This window comes from Apteryx rowi, unplaced genomic scaffold, assembly GCF_003343035.1.
Source record: "Apteryx rowi isolate R43461 unplaced genomic scaffold, aptRow1 scaffold_183, whole genome shotgun sequence".
NCBI classification, from domain to species: Eukaryota; Metazoa; Chordata; class Aves; order Apterygiformes; family Apterygidae; genus Apteryx; species Apteryx rowi.
The window spans coordinates 80256-89534 of record NW_020448119.1 but is presented as its reverse complement, the minus strand read 5'-3'; positions in this window follow the sequence as shown (position 1 = coordinate 89534).

Below are 9279 nucleotides of genomic sequence, written 5' to 3'. Positions count from 1 at the left end.
GGGGCGGGGGCGCGGCGCCGAGCACCGTCCCGCCAGAGCGGCAGCGACCAGCCGCGCTGTCACGCCTAGCGGCGCCCCAAAGCGTCTGGATGAAGGGCGCCTCCGCAGCGGCGGCGCAGCCGACCCCAGCGTGCCTCGTGCGTTTGTTCTGCTTCTGGCTTCTGCGGGGCCAGCTGCCGAGGCGGCGGGCCCTGCTTCCCGGGCCTCATGGCCCTGGCGCTGCACCGTGTGGCAGTCACCCTAAGGCTTCTTTTAAGGGACTAAACTGGGGGAGGCACGTTTCAAGAGGTCCTCTAAGGATGGTTCAACATCTTCCCCAAAGTCATTCATCCGTGCCGCACTGATTTTGTTGTGATAAATCGGTTCCAAGTATGTAAAACGTGTGCATGCGACACTGCCATAACTAAATGAACGTCCGGGTGTAACATTTTACATAGGCAGCCCTGCGTTTTTCCTTACTTTCTGTAGTACTTGCAAAGAACAGACAAATGGGCTCATTTGCACCGAGGTAGAAGGTTTGGATGACGATTTAAGCTAGCTTCTCAGAGATGGATTAACAGCCATACGTCAAGCTAACAAAAGCCAATACCCAAAGTGAAATACAATTGCACATAATTAAACACTCATGTACCTTTTCAATGTTACTCACACAAAACCTCATTACTTCAACACGACTACTGCAGTTAAGCTTGTTTGTTGAGTATCTGCAGAACTGTACTTGTATTTCTTAATGAGTTGACACAAAAGCTACCCGTACTTATTCATAAACTGAAAGAGTTAAACAAATAAAGGCTGTACAATATTCAATGTGGGATGTGTTCAATGATACCTCTAAATATAACACCCGTATGTTTTGTAGGTTAAAAAAATGTGATTCTGGAAGTTACCACCTAGGAAATCTACATTCAGTCCATAGTAAAATAGTGGAACAAATGTTAAAGAAAAAAAATTGTAAACATTTAGCAGTTAAAAAACCATGAGCTATAAGCAGGATAGATGCATAAAAATAGATAATACTGGATGAACTTGATGACAATTGTAAACAAAAAAAAAGAAAACAAAAAGTATGGTAACTATATGTTAGTGAAAAAAGTTAAACATCTTGCAAAATCTTGCAAAATCAGATTGACTTGCTTATAAGCAGGTCACATGGAACAAAAACTAATTAAAACTGTAAACAAAAGGTGATGATAAACAGCACTGTAATGTGTTCTGCAGAAACATCTGTGCCCTGAACTAAAATTTCTGTGATGAAGGCCAAGGCTTTGAAAGCCCCTGAGCACCATAGGAATCACCATTCCTTGGGTATCCTAATATTGCTAATAATTTGTGCCAAGACTTAAGAGACCAAACAGAAATGTAAAAAGGGAAGCATCTGATTAGGCATACATTTATACTTTTACAAAATCTGGCCTTTCAATTTCCTTTTTAGTTATATTAGTTTATATTTGAATTTCAGTGGAATGGAGGGGTTGGTTCCTAGATCACTGAGATGCTTGAAAGTATCTTCTCTGTCTTATTATATAAATACTTTTTGAGGAATCCTTTTAAACAGTTTGCAAATGTATTAAAGTATCAGCTAAACCTTTGTTGAGTCTTTGCAATTTTGTAATCAAAGTCTGGAGTCATTTGGGTTAGATTAGGCATTTTAGGCTAGATTAGAAAGTGCTGGTGGTTTTAGGTCCTGTATTTTTGGAGTTCATGAGCAGGTCAAGGAACCACTAAGTTTCAACTGTTTCTTTGAAACTATTGCTACTATAATGGATGTGATGCTCAATTCCCAGATGTAAGATGCATTTTGGTTAACAGGAAAAATGAAGGAAATGGCAAGCAAATTAAATTTATAATTTGACGTTAAATTTAATGATGTTGCAAATCCAAAAAAGACCAAAGAAGAAAAACAAAGGCAACCAAAAATGCTGGGATTATGGACAAGCAAAAGACAATACAGGCAGGGGAAGGAGGTCATTGATATTTAATTCTCGGAGAAAAAAAGATGTTTTGAATGTAGCAGTTTTGAAGGAAATCTTATGGTGTTTGTGAATATCATAGAAATGAGCCAAGAATGCAGTATGGCTGAAAAAAAAGGTGAGTGTTGTTTTGGTCTCCAAGCACAGAAAGTGTCCTTCATCAGAGGAAGCCAACTCTTAGGACTGCTCTGCTGAAAAATTTCCTATGCAATTCAGATTTGGAAATCTTCATTTTGAAAACATGTATGCAGTTTAAAGGTGACCAGATTATGTGGTGAGGTTTTGCAGACAAATTGCTGCTCATTCCCCCACTTCTTATCGCCTACAAACTATCTTCTGTTCGTTGGCTAGTCAGACTTTTTTGAAAGCCAAGCACTGGGACAGCAGAGTTAGCCAGGGCATCAGGGAGCTGAGTAAGTGAGATTAAGAATGTTCCTCCTCTCCCACTCCTTTCTGTCCTGAAGAAAAACTGTAAAAGGGGATACTGGGGAAAGAGCAGTACCTCTTCTTCCATGGACTTGTTTGCCTGGGGAACATGCTGCTTTTTCCCATCGCTAACTCATCCAGAGGCCCCCGCTCATTATCCCCCTGCTCTCCGCTCGCTTTCCTCCCCCCCTCCCCGGTCGCAGACCCATTTGTTCCTCCGCCATGTGCTGTCCCTTTGCTCTAAATCGAACCCCGGCTTCTCCAGCTCTCCCCTTCTGGCCCCTCCCGGCAGGTGCAATGAGATGGGCCTGCAAACCTGCTGAGAGAGCTCCCACGGAGGAACATATTTAGGAAATAAAGGCATATGCTTCAGAAAACTGAGCAGAAACAGGCACATCCTTTTATAAGAAGAAATTATACAGGTTTTGAGTGGGCTGAACTAGTGGGAGGAAGGAAGCATGATACAATGAGAAAGGGTGGTGCTAAATCTGGTCTATGCCTAAGGCTGGCCTTTTATTGCCAGACTCATTACCTGGTGTGTTTATGCCCAGCGACTGCAGAATTCAAACCCCGATAAACAAATTTTGTTCTTCCATTAATAACATCCATTTATAATTAGTCATAAGGTAAAAATAATTACATTTCAACAACAATAATTGCATTTAACAACCACCACCCCTACGCTTGAAGTATGTTACTTAAATTCTTAAGTCAAACATTCAAAGGCTACAAAATGTCAGAATTAAGGATGCAACTTCCTGGGCACTGYGTGAGTCAGGCTCATGTGAAGAGAATAATGTGTGAATATTTAATGAAATCAGCATTACGCACATGGGGGACAATTGTTAAGCTGGCATTTACTTGCTTCCTAGTGCTGATGTTGCATCCCCAGTAGGGGCTTCTTTATCTGCAGGCCCCAGCACCGCTCTCCTGTGGGTGCCGCTTCCCCGGCTGCTTCAGCCGCTGGAGGTTGGTAGCCCCCCGCTACACTGAGCCTTGCCGAGCCCCGTATCTCTGCTCCTCCGTTTTGAAGGGACCGAGGACACCGTGTCCTGCCTGAATGGTGACGCGGGGTTGGGAACACGGTCTGGTGCTGCTGCGGCGTTAGTGCAGTGGGTGCCTGCGAGCGAGGGGTTAAACCTTCCCCCAGTGGTGCAGCACCGCAAAAAAAAGGGATTATGTTTGCTCGCAGGCGCAATTCCCGGAGGGCAGAGCCTTATCGCAACGGAATAAATCTGAGACCTTCTAATAAATTGGAGCAGCGGCAGCGGAGGCGGTGGGAGGGTGGGGGAGGAGGGGAAATAAACCTTTCCTAAAATATACTGTTAAGGAAATGTGGCTGTCGGGGAGGAGCTGCGGGCTGGCTCGGCAGTGCTGGTTTTGGGAGGATCCCCGCTGCGGGGGCAAGCCGAGCGGCTGGCGGCCCCCCCTTCGCCTCCCTGCTCCTGCCCCGCTCTGGCGCGGGGGGCCTTGGATGCCGGCGGCGATGGGCGTCCCGTCCTCGGCGGCCAGCACGGGGAGCAGCTGCCGCGGGCCCCTGCGCTGCGGTTTGCTTTGCACCCGAACGAGCAAGGAGCTGCCCTGGAGATGCCACAGAAAGTGCTGGCTGCGAAACGCCTCGCAAGCACCTGCAAGCATCCGTGCCAACGGAGCTGCCTGTTCCGAGGTACCTTGCTTAAGTGTTCCTGGCTGCCCTTCCCGCAAGTGCCAAAGCTGCTGGTCGGTTCCTAGAATTATTTCCTTTTACGTAGGAATTGCTGGTGATTTCTCGGATGTGGGAAGCCAGTAGTTTTCATGCCGCAATATCCTCATGTAAAACAGGTTTTGGAGCCCTAAACCATGTGGGGCTTTAGGCAGCAGCAGCAGCCGCCTGCTCTCACCCTCTTTGCCTCTCTCCACAGCAGCACCTGGCATGGCTTCAAGAGCCTGGCGCTGGCAAAACGAAGCAGCAGGATGGGCAATTTTATTACCTGAAGCAATCTGCTGCCCTAGGAAACTAATACAGATGTTCTCTAGGGTGTCCACTTAAAGCTAGTGTTATTCAGCATGTTATGTATTTCATTGAAATGCATCCAGAGAAATTATGATATGGCATAGACAACACAACCATCAAAAAACCAAAGTAATACATGAAACAACCTCTCCAGAGATGCTACCGATAAACAACATAACCACATCACAAAACTGCTTAAACAACCGAGGAAGCAAATAACCAACCAACACTGCACAGCCTGAAAGCTGGCACTTGCAGAAGGCATTTCTGCTTCCCTTCCAAGCCTGTTTCACTGTTGGCCTTACAGAGGAACCCACCAACTGCACATCTAGAAACCTCTTTGGTTTTTACACACCAAATCTGAATGCAAAGCAAAATGACTAGTTTGGGGCCAAATTCTAATTTGAGCTACTTCCCATAGTTTTGCAGAAGTCGAGAGGTATAACTAAGCAGAAGCAAAAGCGTGGCCAAGAGCATCTCCCTACTTTCAAACCATGTGGAGTCAGAGACTAGAATTTTCTCTCTCTGCAATCTATTATTCCTTACTGACAACTGAATCGTGTTAAAAATATATCTTTAGAAACAGAAGCGGGATTACTATTCACTGTTTTCAAACAAGTGTGTTAAGCAGAGCAGAGCAGTGCGGCCAGCAAGGCTGCTGCATTGGGCTGGCCCGTGGGAAACTGCCCCAGACCCACCAGGGCACCGCGGGAGAGGTCTGCAACCGGTCGCCAAATCGCAGGCTCCGGCTGGGCGCGCGGCGCTTCCTGCTGGACGGAAACGCTCGTGGGGCCAAGCAAAAGCCCACCGAAGCCCGCGGGAGCCCAGCCAGGGACTGCCGTTGGCGCTGGCCTGGCCCCGGAGGGCAGGATCCGCAGCTCTCCGCACGTCAGCGCTGAAGCGGCAGAGCTGTGGCAGTGAAATAAAGGAAAGCACGGCTGAGCGGAGGTGTTTAGATTACACGCGGAATGCAAAATGGGCTTTCATGGACAAACGGCCAGGAAGGGGAAATCCGCAGGGGGAAAACAACCCGCTGGCAAGCTGTGAGGGATTTCACCTATGCATCTGCGGATCATTAAGTGAATGCCTTCAGACTTCTGAAAGGCCTGCATTCAACTGTATTTATAGGTGCATTTCTGAGGGATGTAAATAATGAAATGCGAAGGATTTTGAAAACCAGGGCAAAGTCTGCTTTCAGCCTAGTCTCTAGAGCTTCTCCAATTTCTGTTACATGAGAGGAGAGAGCCATTTATAAGAGACACAAATGTTATGCTGCAGAGGAGAAGACGTCCCGGATGCACCCGTCACCCCTCACTGTCCCCTCCAAGCTTTCCCAGCTCTTGTCTGCACCCTCAGACCCCATTCCCTGGCCTGGCCCTCCACAGCTAGGCCTGGGTTACAAAACCAGAATTTGATCCCAAACATCCTCAAAGTGAAACTCTGGCAACTTCACACCAGCCTAGGGCTTTTTTGCATACTCACAGAGGGGTCACAGCACAAAAGTTTGCACAGCAAGTTCAGCTGCTGTTTCCAACATCCTCTCTGTAACCAGAAGCTCAAGTAGGAAGAAAGCTGTCGGCAAACCTTATCTGCGGGTGCACCTGCACCGAGGACAAGGTAGGTCCTGCCCTTCTGCAACATTTGCAGAAGGCAGGGCAATGCATTGCTTCCAGCTGCATTAGCAGGTCCCAGAAAAGACAGGTATGGGAGAAACAAGATTACACCTCGCCCTGCTAATGCATGGGAAGACTAGAGAAAGTCTTGTCTTCTTTAGGACTTTACCCATGTTGAGCTACGAACATCTTTTTCTTTATTTGCAAAGTTTACTGCCAGTGACACTCTATTGCCCAGACCATTTGTGGGCTGTTTACTGAGAAAAAAAATCTATTAATTTTTCTAATGAAAGTTTAGAGCCTTCTTGGAACAGAGGCAAGTGCAGATTTTCTACAGTCACAGATTTCTGATGCCAATAAAAATTGGTCTAGAAACAGGCAAGCCGTAAAGCATGATTTTGAACTCTTGCCAGTTTTGCGATGGCATCATCCCATTGACTTCCACAGAGCTGCTACTCATTGACCCTGCTGCGCTATCAGCATCAGGGCTCGCTAGTGCTAAACAACGCTTCAGCAGGTGAACGAGTGTGAGAAGGAAAATCTGACTCTGTCCCAGCAAATCATCCTCACACTAGAGAGGTCCAAACACGGTATGAAGGCAGACAGGGTGAATTTCCAGATTACAGGCTGAATTCTTCTCTCAGTAGTGTTTTATTTCGTGCCAGGGAACCAATCTCGAATGATCTCCATAGCGTGCTCACTGATTTACACCAGTAAGAGCAACAGGAAAATCAGCACTTTGTGCAGCTGGCCTCTAGTGTAAGTTGTGTTCCAATGATACAATGATTTTCAAGAGCGTAAATCCCAAATAAAGTCCCTGTGGGCCAGCTGTTGTCTTCAATTACAGTATTGCAGCCCCCTAACTGCGGCTTTATAAAACTGCTTTACAAGGCAGCCAGGGAATATTTCCCTGAGTATATTAAGAAAGTAAAAGAAGAAATAACAAACCATGTAATTCTCTGATATAAACAGGTTCAGCTCTTCTCATTTGGGATTTTGCCTGATCATGCCTGCACAAAAAGTTGGCCCACAGGCAGGGCAACAGCCCTGGGGATTTTAAGAGGTGACCCAAAGGGATTTCATCAATAGCTGGAAAATATGGAAAATATTTCAAGTAATGGGCCAAATCTTTGCCTCAGGTGTAACCCAGTGTAGCAGCTTCAATGGAATTGCATTGGCGTAATTGCGAGTGTTGGCAGACGAGCTTGAGTGAATCCGACTGGGGGGAAGGCATGTGCAAAGTTACCAGCTGCTTGCTCCACCGGAGTTTTCCACCCCCACAGCAATGCTGCTAGAAACATGGGCCCGTGCCTCATCCGCTTCCCTGCTGCTTTGCTCAAGCCTACCTTGGTCAGCCTGGGCATCGCCAGTCCTGGCTGCCAGGAACCCAAATGCAAGTGGCAGGGAGGGAACAAATACTTGGGAGATGGTTACATCTTAAACTGCCTCTGCTGTTTGCTAAGTAAATGCAGCTCAAAGCCCTGGATATGACACAATTTGTTTAGTACCGGGTTTTGTCCACGGCTTAGGACCCGTGTCCAAGCTGTGCTGTGCAATGGCGTGCAACAGAGAGGCGGGAAGATGCTCCGTCCCAGAGCTCAGTCTGGGTCCCTGCATGATCTCCAGGCCTGCATCCTCCTTTGCCTCAGAGACTGGTACAGGTAGAAGGTTTGTGAGCACTGAGAAGCTGTTAAAGCTCAGTCTCTTCTCATAGGCCCAGCCACACATCTGCAAAATATCGCTGCTCCTGCTTCTCTTTGTAAATCTTTGTGCAAGAGGAGGAATAATACTGGAAAATGTATTTATTAGGCCTGAACCTCACTTGACATTAGTGGAGCCATGCTGATTTACATCATCTAGCAATTGGGCCCTTGTTATTTTTAGCTTCTTTTAAAGCAAATGAACAAGTAGAAACATTGAGAGCCAGCAGCAAGTGACCAAAGTGCTCTCAGCTCTAGGTAATAGCAGCATCCCACGAGCAAGAGCGGCTGTTGCACAGGCATTCATTGGCTGAGCAGAAGTAAAAAGCCAGCAGCAGTCTCCCACGCAGTTTGGTTAATGACAGGGTAGCAATCAGGATCGGTGTCTTATACATTAGCTAAGAAAGCAGCGACCTTCTGAATTTGCTGCACTAATTGTCATGTTGCAGTGTACAGAACACTGTTCCCTCAAATGTCCCACAGTTTCTCTCAACTTCCAGTTTTTGCCAGCTTTCTGTGTTCATCAGCATGTAGTGCAATATATTATATTTCCAACTGGAAATATATTTCCAAACCCTCTTTCCTTGTCACAGATTCCTGTTCCCTCACACAGCAGGCTGGCAAGATTCAGTTCCTATAAAGGCTTTTCTGGAAACTGTTCCAGTCTCATTAAATCCCTACTGAACTCATCAAAGCTTAAATTAACAAGTGTAATCCATTTCCTGAGGTCAAACATTTCTTTTAATACTGTTTTAAGCTAGCGAACAGAAGCCGGAGGAAACAAAAGCTGGTGAACTGCTTTCCAGGCCATGGCTGGAGCCTGTCTGCTAGCCGCTATGGCTGGAAGCTCATCAGAGCGCGTCCATCCGCCTGAAAAGCCAGGCGCAGTGGGAACTGCAACAGCACTGCTGAAATACCCAGCTCCCAATTTCAGTGTCATTGTGAACATGACCAAAAGATTTTACATTTCCGCAGCCTACTTGGACTTAGAAGTGAAATGGCTTGGTACGCCTCAAGCTTGAGGAGCCATGGAGAAATGAGTAAGCCAGGGCTGTATCATCTTTGTTTTGTCACTTGACCTTAGCACAGTCGCTGAGGTCTGATTCATACTGATGCCAAGTTCCTTTTATATGAAAGAGCGAATGCAATCAAAAATCATGTCCGTCAGTCTTTTCTGTTCTTGGACTAAGTAACTGATTTTTAGCCCAGTTTCCTATGGTAATGAGGCTTTCTGATCTCAGTCTGCACATGTTGTCCCTAATAACTTTTGAATGCATTGGCTAATTTCAGTCAAATTTGATAGAAGCCTGAAGGATAATTAAGTTTCTACAAGTTTTCTAAAAATAGGCTCTGAGTGAAAGACCCTATTAATGCCACGTAACTGCCTTCACCACAGGTAGAACATGAGTGAGAATGTGAGAAGTGAAAATTTGCTCACTTCTTACTGGACACCAGGGAATCCACAGAAGGAAAAGCTCTTAAAAGTAACTCAACTAGAGAAAAGCTTCATCTGGGACTTGCAATCAACAGCGGGATGCAAATCCACAAAAGACCAGGCTTCCTTAGTTCCAAGGGTT